This window comes from Pogonomyrmex barbatus, unplaced genomic scaffold (assembly GCF_055798465.1).
Source record: "Pogonomyrmex barbatus isolate J1 unplaced genomic scaffold, ASM5579846v1 scaffold1, whole genome shotgun sequence".
NCBI classification, from domain to species: Eukaryota; Metazoa; Arthropoda; class Insecta; order Hymenoptera; family Formicidae; genus Pogonomyrmex; species Pogonomyrmex barbatus.
The window spans coordinates 25,598,006-25,615,063 of NW_028297098.1; the positions used below are offsets into that span (position 1 = coordinate 25,598,006).

The following is a 17,058-nucleotide window of genomic DNA, read 5'->3' on the forward strand; positions in this document are numbered from 1 at the left end:
AAAACTAATCAAGAGACGAACTTTTTTGCAATATATTTCCAAGCGGAATAGATTACTTAATAGATTACTTTATTTTGCTCTAACAATTTTTATTGCGTGTAAAATTTGTGCGCAAATTATTCCCTGAAATTATCCACCCAGCGTTAACAATCTCGCCTAATGGCCTATATGCCTCGTTTGGCAGCCCTGCATAGTTCATTAAACTTCAAAAAAAAACAATGATAAACATCGATGGAGAAATTAAAAAGGGGACGAGAGAGAGAGAGAGAGAGAGAATGAACGACGAATATACTACAATAACGAATATATTATCAACGTGTCCGACAACTTCGCTTAGCGAAAGACCACCACCGACATAAAGAAATTGTCTCATCCTACTCTCCTCAGCCGATCTTCCATATCATTGCGCTCGAGTCCCCAAGACGGGCCTTCGTGGTATCGAGTTTCCTTCTCGATGTTCAGCCCAAAATAAGAAAAAAGAAAGGCAGCCTTTCTCGATGGATCGCGGAGGATAATCGAGAAGGATGGTAAATGGCGTAACGATCACGAGATCGATGCAGAATGGATGATTTTTGATGGAAAGGGCTTTTTTGCCGATACTCGTTACGACACTTAAAAGAAAAAAAAGAAGGAAAAAAAAAAGTAAACGTGAAGGCATCTCCCGTGGAATCTTGCGCGCGAGCCATCTTTCCTTTCAACACATCTCGCGATATCTTCTTTAATATCCGAATATCGATAACCAAGCGAGATTAGACGCTATTTTTATTATTATCCATTTGACAAATTGAAACGGAAATATACATGCAAAATGCAAATTGGATGCTCTAACAATTAACTCGCGAAACCGTAATTACCATTTTAAAGTTTTATTAAAAGTAAGAAATCCAATGGATTTATGTTCCACGCAGGGCACGTTGCATGCATAAAAGCGAAGCAAATCGAGCCGCGCCCTTTCCAGCAGTCGCAGGAGTTACTGTGACAGAGAAACCGGAAGCGTGCCGGCGCGGCGGAAGTTCGGGGGGCTGAACGCGATCCTATTTCTGCAGTCGCGTCCCGGTGGTAGTATTACGACGGATGTGGCAAAACTGTATAGTCGTGACTCAAAAGACGCTAGCGATGAATTCTGCAAGAGGAGAGGCAACGAGAGACGCGACTCGTGAAATACACCGCTCGCGTATACTCAACTTTCCTGTCATACGTATCCGTAAAAAAAAATTTAAACAAATATTTTTTTTCACATTCACATACGCAAATAAACGGAATAAAACGACGCGGGTTGACTATTAACAAAAAACGCATACATGTGGATATAGAATTAATTTATTAGTGTTTTATTTGCATGCAGCAGTGCTGGTTTCGTTAAAAAAATCAAGACGCAATAACTTCACGATAAAAAATTAGTTTTAAAGAATTTTAAATCAGTTTCAAGACTCTAAATTGTCATATATAAGCAAAAATATTATAATTTTTCTTAGAAAAATTTTAATCTTGGTTGAATTTACATTAATGCGAGTATTCTCATAAATAAACAAGAGTAATCTTTATATAAAAGATTTTTAATCTTGAGCTGAGCAAAAGTAATACAAATTTGATTCAAATCAAAACTAAAATTTTTAAACGAGATTATAATATTTATATATACATGAGAATATTTTTCAGAAAATTCAAGATTAATATTTCTCCTGTATTCGAAGCGATGCGCGGCAAAAAATTTCTTGGCGATTAAGATAACAGTAATTTTCAAGTACAACTACGTAACAACGTAGAACGCATCGGTATCGCCACTTGATACCGTGTACGCCTACCAATATAGCACATCGAATTTCCTTAATACGAATTAGCCATTAGCCAAGTGTTTCCGCTGTTACATGCGTGCGTATAAAAACACGCGCGCGTGAAATAGGAGCACGAGCGCATACGGCGCACGCGGACATTATATCTTCCACGCATGAAGTGTGCTTAATGCAATTACATTTCACTCAGTAGCTCGTTTCCGTGTTACTAATTAACGGTCGTCGTGGCGTGCGAGATAGGCGCGACGAGTCAGATATCGCGTAAGCTCTCCTCCTAATAAGATGGACCGTGATGTGAAAAATATTGCAAATTACCCGAGATCCGCGCGATAAATTAACGCAAAGTGGAATAATGCACGGGAAGCATGAAGAAGTTCTCTTCTCCTGTTCCGCCGAGTACAAGAGCCATCGGCTCAGTGACCCGAGTTCAATCTCAGCCGTTCACCTTTGGATTGTTCTTTGCGATATGTAATACTATAGCGCTCGGAGATGGTCACCGCGCCGCTTCTCTTAAAATCTCAAATTATTGACCGTAGCTTTCAGCGTCGGGTATACGCGCGAACAATTAACGTCTAAATAATTGAAATTGAAAAACTAGCCGATTAAAAGAGAAAGCGCGTACCGTGTTTGCATGGATTAAAGAGATATCGATGATTAAGAATAGAAAGTTTTAAAACCACGACAACCGATGATATTTTACTAGTTGTGAGAAAATATTACACGCCGGATATGAAACGTTTGAGAAATTAATTGCGCTCCTGCCTCAGCCCACTTTTCCAAGATTCCGAGAAAATTAGTTTTAAAGTTGAGAAAATTGAATCCAGATTAATTTTCTCAAGTTCGTCAAAAAAAAAAAAAGTAGGTTAAATTGCCACTGTAGGAGACTTCGCGCTTCCTCTTTTGCCCCGCCCCGAGATACAAAACAGCATCGGCCTTATTTCCGGGCGTTAATATATGTCAGAGGGGCGAGCGAAAATTGGAAACCGTTCTCGTCGCCCGACAAACGCGGACTTTATGGACGGCCCTGCTCCGGACCAGACTATTGATCCTACCGGGGATGAGGGAGACGACGAAGAGAAAACCGAGAGAAAGAGGCGGACAGAAGTAAGGGGTGCCACTCCATATTATTAACCCGTCGTGAACTCGTCTCCGTCATATAAATTTCGCGGCATTCCATTTACGCGCAAAACGAGCTTCCATCCCTCGCGTTCCGAGTACGCGAATGGCAAAACGGCTTTTCGCCGGGGCGACTGATGGATTCTGGGTGCGAGGGACACGAGGGATTCCGCAAATCCATTCACGAAAGTACCGAATGTCGATGAAGGAGCTAATCCTGTTGTCGCGGGACAGATCGTATCGCATTCAATTACGTAGTCACGAAATCCAAAGCTCCGTCCATCTACATCCTTCATTTACGCTCGTTGAACTGATTACAATATAATTATGGCGACGATCCGTTGTCGGCGATCATGATTAATTACGACTGATATCCACTCGTGCCTGTTTGGCAGGTGTAACGAAGAAATATCGAATATATAAAAAATTAAATATATGCGAGATTAGGGTAGGAGCAAAAAATTAAGGAGCGGCAGACCTTTTTCGGATAACACATGTCCTTTGTGTTCAACACGTCGTGAAGGATAAATTACGATAGGAGGCCGACCGACTACCTGTTTCTTTTTCAATCGAGATATATAAATAAGAAATGAGGGAAAAATTTAGCTTTCGCTTTCTTAATTCTATCTATATTTATACTTGAGTTAGATTGCATCTCGTTTCCAATTTTCCTCAGATATTTATCGCGCTGTCGCGAAAACGCACACGAATGTATATGTATATATATATATATATATATATATATATATATATATATATGACGTATAAATACACATGAGCCATAGTCTATGGTACGGTTGTATTCAGCTCGGGTCCGTGGGTTCGCTAAGCCCAAATGACTGTGCGGATCAGTCATCCCTGCGGGATGCACTACTTGTCATACCAGATTTTAGTGCACGGTCATTTATGCGATTGACTTAATTTTCTGCTCATGTAAAATGTCATCGCGATTAACCCCGCTAGATTTCCCGGAGGGCGAAATAAACGAAGAAACAAAATCGATAGCAGCTATTCGATAACGTGACGTTATCAAATCACACAATATTTGTGACGTGATGAGAAAGTAAATTGAAAGTTTAGAAAACTCCTAGTTTCTACTCTCTTTCTCTTATAAAGTACTATAAAAAAAATAAGAAAAACAAGAACATTTTATATTTCTGCAAAACGTTCAACGAGTCTCGGATACCTCGAGTTTTCTGAATTTTATTTTGGACTAGCAATATGTTAAAGATACGAAGAAAATATGATGAACGTTCATCGAACTATTATCCAGCTGGGCAAGTAATATCTCGATCATTAACCTTTCCCGGGTCAAACAAATTTACACTTTTAGAAAGCAATTTCTTGCGGTTGATGATACCTACGCTAATCTGAATCTATTTAAGACTCTTTCTATAAACGCAGGGTAGTTAAGCAGGGTTAAAGTTATTTCACATACTCGCATTCATCAGTCATGTATCGCAAAATATGAAATAATTGCTTAAAAATATAACACATACTGCCAAATTAAGATTTACTTTGTTTAAACATTAACTTTTTCTATTCTATATAATACACTTTTAAAATACTTATTAATTTACAGAATATAAAGGAATTACGCGAAGAAAAAATAAAAAAAAAAAAAAAAAAAAAAAAAAAAAAAACAAGTTATAAAGTTTGATCAATAGTAAACTTTTTTAAATAAGAATATAGGTCTGGTCTTATTTTAATGATGTCTCATTCTTACATTTCATCATGCCTCGACTCACGTCATCGCGCCGGACAAAGAAGGCAACGGCAAGATCGTTCGGCAGGACAACCGAGGTTCGCCGAGAGATCAGACCGAGAACCTAATCCACCCGGGGGCTCCGGCCGGTACGTGCCCGAACTGAATTCTCATTAAGAACACCTCGATGCCTCGAGATTTATTAACGAGTTTATTCTACCCGCCTTAATACGCGCGGAGGCGCGACCGAGCCGAGCCGAGTTCGAGCTGAGCTGAGCCGAGCCGAGCCGAGCCGAGGGCCGTAGAGTTTCAATTAGATGTGGTCATAATAATGCGCGATCCCCCGGCCCGCCGTGACGGCCGATGGTTGATGACCCCCCCCCCTGAACCCAAGGAGGAGAAATACCCATCACCCCGCGAATACAAACGGGTCCCCAGGCTTTTCCTTCCACCTTCGTGATATCGAGTTGTTAGTCACGGCGTTTCCGGGTTGCAGGACGAGATTCTTTCTACCGATCACGACGTGTCACGCCACAGCCTCGCGTATCCTTTTCTCCATGCACCTCTCCCTCTTTCTTTTCCCTCCATCTCTTTCTCTCTCTCCCACTTCTGTCGCTCTCCGCCGCTCCGGTCCTCACCTTTTCCTTCTCCTCTCTCTTTCCCTCTCGCGCGTTTCTCCGCAGCGCAGTCATCTATTTCAAACGACTATGCTCGACGGTCGCCTCAGGTTGATCCGACAGCGACGCACGAGAGAAGCCGATCGATGTAATCAGGGGGATCGGTTCACGAAGGTGTAAGGACCGCACTTTTCCTCCCCTGACTTCTCCTCTATTCTATATAGATCTATTTACCTCCTCGACGGTTAGCGAAAGTAAAACGATGGATTATACGCGCGAATGCATATTGCAACGACGAGAGAGCGAGGGAACGAACTCCCAATATCTGGCCCACTTTCCGCGTTTCAAAGATCGACCGAGATCTCGCAAGAAGCATGGATTACACTGTAATTGCGCCAAATCGCACGCTGGAAGATCTTACGTATATATCGATTCGTTCCCGACAGCTTAAGCTTACTGTATCTAGGTCATTGGAACCGCCTGTATCGAAGGAACATGGAAAAAGGTCTTTTATAACTTTTCCCTCACGGGTAAAAATGTTATCTTTAAAGCGTGAGATAAAAATTCTCACGTTTCTTTCACAGGAAAATATTTGGATTAAAACCTCTCGATAAATTCAATCATTATCTCCCAAAGATTCTTTATTTTCTTATTTCTTATTATCTTTATTAACGTTTTCTTATTGCAAGAATAAAACAGATCAGAAAGGGGCAATTTTCCTACTTTTATTCGATACACGAAATATAAAAATAATTAATTTCTAATCTAAAATTTAACAAATGGGTAAACTCCAAGATCGCCGAAGTTTAAGCGATACAAAAGCAATAATATGCGAAATGTATTTGTAAATATAATTTTAAAAAAGAAATTCATTATTAACCACCGTGGAATATTTTGAAGGCGCAATGGGACGCCTCTCGAGTCGGATTTAATGAACTGTCAAGTATCAGAAACACGTACGATTAGTAGACACGCGATTTTCCAGTCGAACATCCTCCGCGCGGACTGTCCCATTGTTCGCGAATAATGGCACCCGTTGTACACGCGTGTCGTGCCGATTATGTCACGTACGGCAACGCGCGGAATGCATACAAACAAAAGCGTCGCGTTGGTCCCCGCAACGCGCGCGCTGGTTCCGCGAGAGAGAGAGAGAGAGAGAGAGAGAGAGAGAGAGAGAGACGCGTTTCCGAGGCAACGGCGTTTCTATCCGCGTGTCGAAAGTACCCGGCATTAACGCGCGAAAAGGAGGAAGTCGGCGGAAACACCGGGGCGGACGGTATCGAAATTATTTATAATGCGAAAAGCAACCTGTGCGAGCGTCTCGCTTTCACGACGATAATAGATTATCCCGGATTACGTAATAAGCACGCTGAAAAACGTGCGCGAGGAAACAACACCTGATGAAAGTCTTCCGTATTCGAGGGAACGAGAGTCTACTAAAGTAAGATCGCGCCTCGGTATGCGTGCAAAATGCACACAACATTGTTTGCTTTTTAATATAAACGTCCCTCCCTCCCTCCCTCTCTCTCTCTCTCTCTTTCTCTCTTAGCCCCTCGCTCCCTTACAAAACACGAATATAGAATATCGTGTATGTAATCGTTATAATTTCTCGGACGTAATTACTGCAAGATGCTTGACGTAATACAATTTAATTAGCAATAATCGCATCGCTTGTCTTCAAAACTGAAAGCGGCACTTTTACCGAGAACCGGCGCTGAAAAGAATTCGTTTTCACGCGTTGCACCATCGTTCGTTGCAAATTTTCTCAATATTGTGGGAAGTTGTCATTATTAGGCTGCTCTGCATTCTTCCGAAGACGTGCGAAATGAAATTGAAAGATGAATCTCGAAGAGAAATCAAAGCGCACATTATTAAATTATTATCACAACTGTGAGACTTAATAAATTATTACACTATACAAATCAAATCGCCATATTCTTTCCATGCGAATTTCCATGTCAACAATAATAAAGTTATAAGCTTAATAATTAGATATCGCAATTAGTGTAATAACGAACGTTGTAACAACTAATATAATTCGTGCGGCAAGAGCAATGCATTCGTTATTCTCTCTCTTTCAGTCCTGGCGATTTAGCAAAATTCTTTACGTGAAAAGAACTGTTATCGGAGAACAAAAGCGGGCAGGGTGAGAACGTTAATTGCCGGCGTTATGGCCGACTCGTATATCATCCCCCGGGATAGATTAGTGGAAAAGCGTGAGCAGGATGCGCCTGGCTGCGCGAACGAATATAGCTCTCAGTTCGAAAACGACGCGGCGCGTCGTTGGAGCGACTAATGGACACCCCAGGTGAAACCATCAATAACGCGAGAAATTCTTAATTAATTGCCGCATATGGTGGCTAATTAAATGCGATACACGCCACGACGCTGGCGGCGGACATGCCCCCCGCATCGTCCTTTTTCCTCCCCGCTTCCCTCCGTTCCTTTATTTCATCCCTCTCCTGTTTTCCAATTCTTCTTTCTTTCTTTCTCTGTCTTCTTTTTTCCGCTTCGTTTATATTCTTTGCTCCCGTTTTATCATCCGCGAGCGCAAATGCGCAATTTAATTCTAATTTTGATAACAATATGCTCGTTTAGATAATATAAGCGATTCGCGTAAAAATTGATATAATTATCTACATTTTGCCGCCGCGAAAATTGACAAAAAGGATTTATTTGCATTCGTGATGATCAACGATAATAATTAAATTAATATTATTGATAAAAAGAAGAAAGGTATACAAATATATTTACAGAATTAAATACAACTTAATTAAATTGTGTGTGTGTGTGTGTGTGTGTGTGTGTGTGTGTGTGTGTGTGTGTGTGTGTGTGTGTGTGTGTGTGTGTGTGTGTGTGTGTGTGTGTGTGTGTGTGTGTGTGTGTGTGTGTGTGTGTGTGTGTACGTTCCCCTTTGTCAATATGATTCTCTTTACACCTTAATTGCAATTCAGTAAATTTAAATATTAACATCAAACAAAATTAATAAATGCAACGCGTAAACGCCGCGCTCTGTTCGCGCGAAATCTCGTGCAACGTTTCCCCTCGGTATTTCAAATAATGATATATCTGAAATGTGGCTTCATCCAGATCCGCGTGCACCCGTTGCTACAACGTTATAGCTCGTGCCAAGAGCGAGAACATTGGCATGCAAACCTGACAGGTCACGACAGAATGTTCTTGGCATCCCAACGGCGGCAGATTGAAGCTGCGCACGAAGCAACGTCGCTGTCATGGCCACGGGGAATCTTCTAGCATCAAACTTTTTTGTATCTTGAATTCCTCCGACAGAGAGAGAGAGAGAGAGAGAGAGAGAGAGAGAGAGAGAGAGAACGCGCGCTATTGTTAGATATAACCGAATATCTTTGCTCGCAAAATATTTCAGAGGAGATTAACGACTTACGCAAATGTATCATAGATGTTTATATTTAATTGTTTTGTTCTTGATGAGAATAACTTTAAAATGTTGAACATCGTAAATAATTATACGTTTAAAAATACGCCGTATCCAACAGAAGTAATAATTAAAAATTTATATCAAGGAAAGGAATTCACGTAAATACGAAGTTGTGATATTTTCCAATGAATAAATAAATGATTGTACCTTTTTAATAATTTATGATAATTATCAAACAAATTATCGTCGCTCTCCGTAATAATTCCATGTTTATCTCTCTTTTCGACAGAATCCTTCCTCCCTTCCATCCCCCCCACGTTCGCGCGACGAGCCGCCGTTATCGCAAAATTATCAAACTGTTAACTGTACACGAGCCGGAGCTGTATTTCATCTCGGATTTCTTTCCGGTTCGATATTCATGTAGGACACACGTCGGCATCACGGAAAACGAATCGTCGCGCGCTCGGTCCTCGTCGCTCCGTCGCTCCCCGTGCACCTTTCCACGCATCAATGCGTGCATTCGAAACGCCGGAGAGACTTCTAACGCTCGGCGGCCGCGGCGAGCGTTACAGGGAGAGCCGTGCCCGGCCCCGGATGACTTGTTAATAAACCGTTCGGCTCGGTATCGCGTGTCACGAAATTCCATTTGTCTGACTCACGCGCGCGCGCGCGCGCGCGGGGCGAGAATGCACGCGCGTTATTATGCACGCGCGCGCGTGTCCGCGTGCAAACGCGCGGCCACGTTTATCCATACGCGCGATCTACGCGTATGCGTATATATATATATATATATATATTTCTACCGTGCTCACGTTAGCGGCGATTAAAATCCCGCGTCGATACTCGGATCGCTATCGTCGTGCTCGAATCGCGTCGTCCCTCTCTCTCGGACTCACGAGCATCGGACGCAAAAATTTTTTGCATATGTACACGTGCACGCGATCCCATTCAATTTGGCTTGCTAAATCGCAATAAAAATTACATATAATATATCTCTAAAATCTGCCAAAGTGCATTAATTTATTATTCATTTGGAATATATGAGAATTATAATTAATCGCATTTTTTTTAATTCTCTACTAAAAATGGTAAATATACGCGAAAAGGACGATTTTGTTAAAATATTTAAAAATTCGTCCGGATATACGAATGTAAAAATAATTCTGTTGAGCCATTAAAATAGTTACGTCAAGCATTTCTGAAAATACTACAAGAATTTTTTTATATTCTAGCAAACAATTTAAACTATACAATTATTTTGACCGTTCAGCAAAATTATTTTCAGTCTGGTTAAACGTTTATCTCATTAAGATTGTTCTTCTCGTATATATTTATTACGTAATTAAATGTCTTATATAAATCATCATTAGATTTCGAAGAATAATTTCAAGCTAAGGGTTAAACATTTAATTCTTCAAATTATGGTGAAGGCTGTTATGATCTATAATTTTCGTAACGCCATGACGCGGGCAGACGGTGATAGAACCTGTCGACCGAAAAGCAATCAGTGCAATCAACACGCGGTAATGATTGACCGGCTTAATAGGACCAGCGCGTGATCTTAAACACGTGTCTCGAATGCGAGCGGAAGGAGGTGAACGTACCTTTACGTCGTGGATACTGTTCTTCGGTCCGTTCGTTTGCCGGTATAGCAGCACCCGTCTACGAGTTACGTTCGTGTGCTTTTCACTCACGTGAGCGCCGCGTAATGCTTAATATTTCACTTAGGAACGCGCGAAACGCGAACTGCTTTTCACGATTATATACTCGTCAAGCGTATTCAAAGCCATATCGCTCCTTGCGAACCGTAGAAAAAAATATGCCATAGGGAATTTAATATCCGCGAGAAAGGCGACCCTTATATTAATCAAAATTATGCAAAGCGTTTTGAAGAGATTCGCGATATTTTTTAAATAAATACATGTATTTTTATTTAAATATCAGTATATGATATGTGTAGGTATAATTTTTTGCATATGCAGTTTCTACATGGAAAAAAAACATGATAATATCGCAAAAAATTTTAACATTTTAGCAATTAAATTAAGCATCCTAGGCAATTATTTTGACGGTCCAACAAAACTATTTTTAAATCTGTATTAAATTTTACGCTTTAAGCAAAACCGTCCTTTCCGTGTAATTACACGTGGGCACGAATAATATAAGTGAGTCCCGATTGGTTATGCAACCGAGAACCTTTCGTGTTTGAGAGGGTATACAGTAACGTATGTCACGAAAAAGTCAGAAAATAATGTACATACAATATCCCATCTGCTTTGAAGCGTTTATTCCCCATTAAAACGTTTTCCGTGTCAGCAGGGAGCATAATCGCACGATAAAACGGCGGTTATATTTCTATGAAACATAGCATGGTATACTCGCGTGACGGCTGCTTTTTACACGTTACAATGTTACGCAGAAACTGAGTTAGCTGACAAAATTAAAAAGAATGTGTTATACATCGTTTACGCCGGCAGCATAAAACGGCGCGCTTTAAACCTAATTTATTCAAAACTGCAGGCTCCCGTCGGTGGGCTAGCTCGTTTTTACATAAAGTCTGAAATAAAAGAGAGAAATGCGAGGAAGCACCAAAGGAATTATGACGAGCAGTTAGTCATTTACATCGTTATCCTCGTAAAGAAGTTACCCACGGTGCACGCCCTTCGTAGCGAAAGAGCTAATTAGGCAAGAGCATACCGGAAGATTAGAGCGACCGCCCGAGTCTCTTCTTCCTCCATCTCCGCCAAGAAGTAACGGTAAATCGAGATCAGTCAACCTCCGGGCGAATCGAACGACGACGACGACGACGACGACGACGACGACGACGACGACGACGACGACGACGACGACGACGATGACGATGACGACGACGACGACGACAACGACAACGAGAGATCGCGTGTTACTTCTACGCGAAGAAAACATTTTTGCAAATTTAAAAGTTTGATTCGAATACAGATTCGAAAGTAATTTTGTTGGATCATCAATATGTATGAACGTGGATGTATCCAAAGAAGAAGTTTGGATTCAAATTCTATTCGAAATTTGAAAAAATTTAAAATTAAAATTATAATTTACAAAACTTATAATATTTTCCTCATCAGGAAAGATATTCTAAGCTTTAAAATATCTAAAAAAGTAATTAATATAAAAAATTGCTATTTATGTATTAATAGAATTGATAAAAATCTCCCTCCGAAAGATCCTGGATACACTCATGATAAAGAATACTGAAATATGATATTAATATTGTAAAAATTTCTAATCTTCTGAAGCAATCAATTCGAACATCGTACATAATTTTGAAGTACCAACAAAATTATTTTCGAATTTGTATTTGGCCTAATTTTTAGATTTGTCAATAAAAGTGTTTTTTTCCATAGACATTCACGCATTTATACAGGAAAAAATTAGTCTTGAATAAAAAAAAAAATATTCTCATTTATAAGTAAGAATATTATAATCTTCTTAACACTTTTAGTCTTGATTTGTGCAAGTATTATTTTTGCTCAACTGAAGATCAAAAATCTTTTATGTGAAGATTATAATATATTTTTGCTTACATATATAAGAAACTCTAAATGCATCAATATTACAATTTTTCTAAAAGGATTATAATATTTTTGCTTATATAATATATAAGAATATATAATCTTGAAAGTTTTAAGATTATTTATTGTCCATGTACATCCTCGCCTAAAATTGCTGCTTCGATATCCGCGAGTAGAACTGAATTTCTCCGATTGTATACCTCGCAAACGGTGGTCAGTCCTAATTTACAGATGACAGTCAATGGAGTGGAATCGGGGACGTATTGGCCCGCTCGATACCTAGATACGGCCAGAACTGGTGCGATTACACAGCGGGCCATAATTAATATTTAACAGTGCCGTGGGTGAAGGTTTGCACAATGCGAGCGCGCGCGTTAACGAGCAATCGCGTAATAATCCGAGGCAATGATATAACCCACCGTGGGTTGTCCCAGTTTCTAATGGAAAAAAAAAAAAGGAAAAAGAAATAGTTGCGTTACTATTCATTACAAAGCAACACCGGGCGCGCAACGCAGATTAGTTTTAGGTGGGTGGTGATACTCCATAATGTATAGAACGCGATTACCATATCTCGGCTGTCAGGTGACAATGAGCGTTCCTTGATATACCTTGCAAATTTCGCGTCACGCTTTATTATACCTCTTCCAACGAGGAAAACAAGTTTGAGGCGGAATAAAAAGAAAAGAATAGAAACTGTGACGTATCCGGAGAGACACTGAGAGAGAGAGAGAGAGAGAGAGAGAGAGAGAGAGAGAGAGAAACATTCCTCTTAGTCAAGATATAGAAGGACGTGCGGTATAAAATTATAATAAAAAATCAAAAACTGATCTGCGTAATTGAATTTTTTGTTTTTCCCAGCCTTGAAGTTTGAATATGTAAATTCTTTTGACAGCTTCTCGAAGGGTGTGCGTGGAAAGTTTAAAAGCTAAATTTAAATCTATCGGCATATTCAAGGAATAATAAATTCGTCGTGTACGAACAGAGAATCGATGCGCGAAAAGAAAAGCGCGAATCCGCGATAAGAACGGAATGCACCGTTACGTTTTCGTTCGCGCAAATTCATAGAAAAACGATCGATTCCACCGTCTCGATAAATCGATACCACCGACGGAGCTCAGCGTGCGTCATAAATAATTTATCTCGCGATGCGCGCTAGCGCGCGGATACGAAGGGCGAAGGGAGGGAAGACGGAGGGACGGGGGCGGGGGGATTTACTCACCATAATCGGAGCGCGATCTCGCCGCTCGGATGCAGAAGAAGGTGATCCGCCGACCGCAGCATCTGCAACGAGAGAGAAAAATCTCTTTCATCCGCGCTAATTCACCGTTAGATCAATCGGCACGATACGCTTCCGGCACAAGGCACCGCGCACGCAAACGCGATGATGCTCGCCGAGTGTGGGGAAGGGGGAGAAAGGGAGGGAGAGAGGGAGAGAGAGAGAGAGAGAGAGAGAGAGAGAGAGAGAGAACAGAAACGAAAAAAGCAGGAGAGATCGGAAATATCATAAATTTTAAATGCGCAGGCGATAAAACTGGAATCCCTCGTGCGAGGAAAACGCGCTATTCCACGCCTCACTGTCGTCAATAAAATCGCAGAAAGGACAACGCTGACCTCTCCGGTGGCGCCGCCGAGCGTGGGGGGGGGAGGGACGACGCGATTCCCCGAGGCTCCACCGCCACCTCGGGTTGTTAATGTGGGGATATTTCCACGGGGAAATGGTCCCGCGTGGCGTGTCTTCCCGCGAGGTTATCTCTACCACGGGATCATTGAGGATCGCATAAATAAAGCGCAATTCAAGAAACGAGCGCACAGCACTCGCTATACGCGGTCGGTGAAGAGGGGGGAGGGGGAGGGAGGGAGAAAAAGGACGCGCACTAGGGTGGAGCGGGATCGAGAGGGGTAAAAATGAGATCCAGATTCTGGCTCCGATGCGTCTCGAGCTCGCACAAAACACGCATACCACCGGGAATTTCTTCTTCACAGAAATATAAAATGAAGGAATAATTTCTTATGGAAAATACGAGACTTTCGTCAGGAAAAAATTAACGTTAATTTGAAAGATCCGCGGATAAAGGTAAACGCGAGAAAAACCAAGTGTGTCGGAATTTGCAGGTGCTTGTTATTTTTAAATTGCCGAAATTTTTACATTAAAAATACATTAGTCGTTGGTTATTTTTTTCAAACGGACGAGAGTATCGCGTTAGAAAAGAACGTTATTCCGAGCCCTTCGCCTTCGTTTTGTAGAACGATGCGTGCCGAACGAGACCTTTTTCCGAGAATCGTTCGGGAATCGTGCAGGAAATCGTAGTTCGTAGGGAAGGATCACCAATTCGTTCCGAATAGTCGGAATTACCGTCGTTTATTTTTCCAGTCTCGAAAATCTTAAGTTCAGGCTGCAGCATGCTATCGCTCCTTCGCACAGCCGCGAATTAGTAACGCTATAATTTGGCCGTGGCGTTACATTAATCTTCTTATCGTTCGACAAAGAAATAAACCAATCGCCGCGCCGGTGCGCCTCCTTGTGGAATATCTCGCCGCAGTATCGCGTGAATGTGTACATATTGTTAAATAATTACGTCCCGAAACAATCGTAAAGAAGCGTGTGAACAACGTCGCTCGATATCCTAGTGCACTTTTTACTTCTTCGTTATTATTTCTTTCGACACACACCGCGCTTCGAGTTTCCATTCGCACGATCGTTAAAGATCAGACTCGAAGCGTTCCACGGCAGGTTCATTTGAAGATTTGCCGTTCCCTTCCGATAGAAAATCAACGCATTGAGTAAGGCTCCGCACAGTGGAAGAAATATTGAGGAGAGGAATAAATATTAAAATAACATTTTTGCTTATAATATATGAATGATATCTATATCTGCATCGGTACAAATTCAAAACGACTACAATTTTTCTATAATTTACAATATTCTTAAATTTATAAATGTAAAATTTTACATTTATAAATGTAAAATAAAAAAATAAATAATAAAATTAAATTTAATATTTATAATATTCCTGCTTATATATAAAAATATACAATCTTGACTTACGACTAATTTTCTATCTATGTGTTTGTTTTTGTCAATTCATTAAATTGATACATCAACGGTTTTCGATAGAAATCTGCGCTATTCTCTATTACCTTATTGTAGACCTCAAAAGCATACGGTCGCGTGTACGATTCCACTAAACGCGGCGAGAGACACTTTTGAGAGAATTCCGATTTAATTTGCGAACAGCGCGAGCAACGTTACACGATACGATCATTATCGTTGCGAACTTTTCTAGACTGTTAAACGCGCGCGACAACGTAATAAAATCAAAGGGGGATAAAAAAAATCATCATGCGAGACGGCATACTAGTGTCGAATGATAAGAAGATAAGAGAAGCGTGCATACTGGGTGTCAAGTTTTCGTATCACATGCCTAGTTGGATGGTCTTAGATTACGACTAAAGATACTTATGGGAACTGACGGAGTCACTTTCTAGGCGGTAGAAATTAAACGCGCACGCAACAAAGAGAACAATATACACTCGACGAAATGCTTAATGAAATCCTTATGGGACGTTAACCATCTCTCTGATACATAACGAAAGCATTATATTACGACGACGAAGATTAACGATCCCGCGAGAAGCGCGGGCAAAACGTACGTTTGCAGCGCAAAACGTACGTTTTGATTAAATTTTTGTATTGACGTAAATGTAGATGTTCTCATATATAAGTAAGAATACTGTAAACTTCATATACAAGATTTTTAGTCTTGAGTTGAACGAAAGTGATATTTGCATCAATACAAATTCAATCAAATCAAGACTAAAATTTTTAAAATTGTAATATTCTCGTCTATATATATGTGTGCCTTGATTCAACATTAATATTTTCTACGTAAAAAAGCAAAGCGAGCAAAAAAAAGATATCGTTAATTATAACGGCGAATGCTTGAAAAAAATGACAAACTATTTTTGTATACACTCGGAAAGGGGACAAGACTGATATAATATTTATGAAGTTGCTTTTATGCGGCGCACGAAATTGAAGAGATGTTCGCCCTTGCAGATACATTCGGAACTCTATCATGTAGGTCCAACCAAGTTCCCGTTATGTCAACACTTGTAGATCGTTATTATCACCATTGTTATTACTGCGGTGTCGCGTAACAATAGTCGCTCATGCATATACAGGGAAATCGTCGAGTAATGGCTTCAATTTTAAATTAGCATACGCGACCGATGGTCAATCCGCTTACGGTGTCAAAGTTTACGGTAACGCATCCGTCGATACCACGCTTTTAAAACCCTTTCTCCCTCCCCTCCCCCCCCCCCCCTCTCTCTCTCTCTCTCTCTCTCTCGACATAATTTAATAACAGATAATAATTACTCGAAACTTACTCTGTTGCCACGAATAACAGCCAGTAAAAGCTCGTAGGTGTTTCAATAATTACCAAACGATAATACGCGAAGCGTAACAAAATTTCGTGATAGCAAATGTCATCCACCGCAAAAGTGGATTGACCTAAATTACAAATCGATTCGGCGCGCTGCTTTTGCGCCGCATATACTTTTCTCACCGGTTTCATACGTGCTGCTGTTGTGTTAATGGCACACGCGGGGGCTTATCGATCTCTAAAATATTAATACGCATCATTACCAAGCAGAGCGATAACTGAGCGGACACGGTATATAAACCACCAGCGAGCCCCGCGCGTCGTCGTCGTCGTCGTCGTCGTCGTCGTCGTCGTCGTCGTCGTTCGCTCCTGCGATCACGGTACATCGCGCATCTTTGCCGATAAACGACGAACAACGACGGCGACGACGACAACGGTAGCGTGTAAAATGCGGGCGTGCTTATTCGCGGGGAGGGGAAGGGGCGAGGGGGGGG

At 41.0% G+C, this 17,058-nt stretch overlaps 1 protein-coding gene across 12 annotated transcripts in view; it reads right to left on the reverse strand.

Annotated features, from left to right (window-relative positions):
- Prosap (SH3 and multiple ankyrin repeat domains prosap) overlaps nucleotides 1-17,058 on the reverse strand; it is a 126,557-nt gene that overhangs the window by 63,212 nt on the left and 46,287 nt on the right. For 11 of the 12 annotated variants that reach the window (XM_089071241.1, XM_089071228.1, XM_089071222.1 and 8 more), the window contains one exon: nucleotides 13,399-13,460. The exons of the other annotated variant lie outside the window; for it this stretch is intronic. The gene's annotated coding sequence lies outside the window, so the exon portion shown is untranslated. The remainder of the gene's footprint in view (nucleotides 1-13,398; nucleotides 13,461-17,058) is intronic. 12 annotated transcript variants of the gene reach the window in all.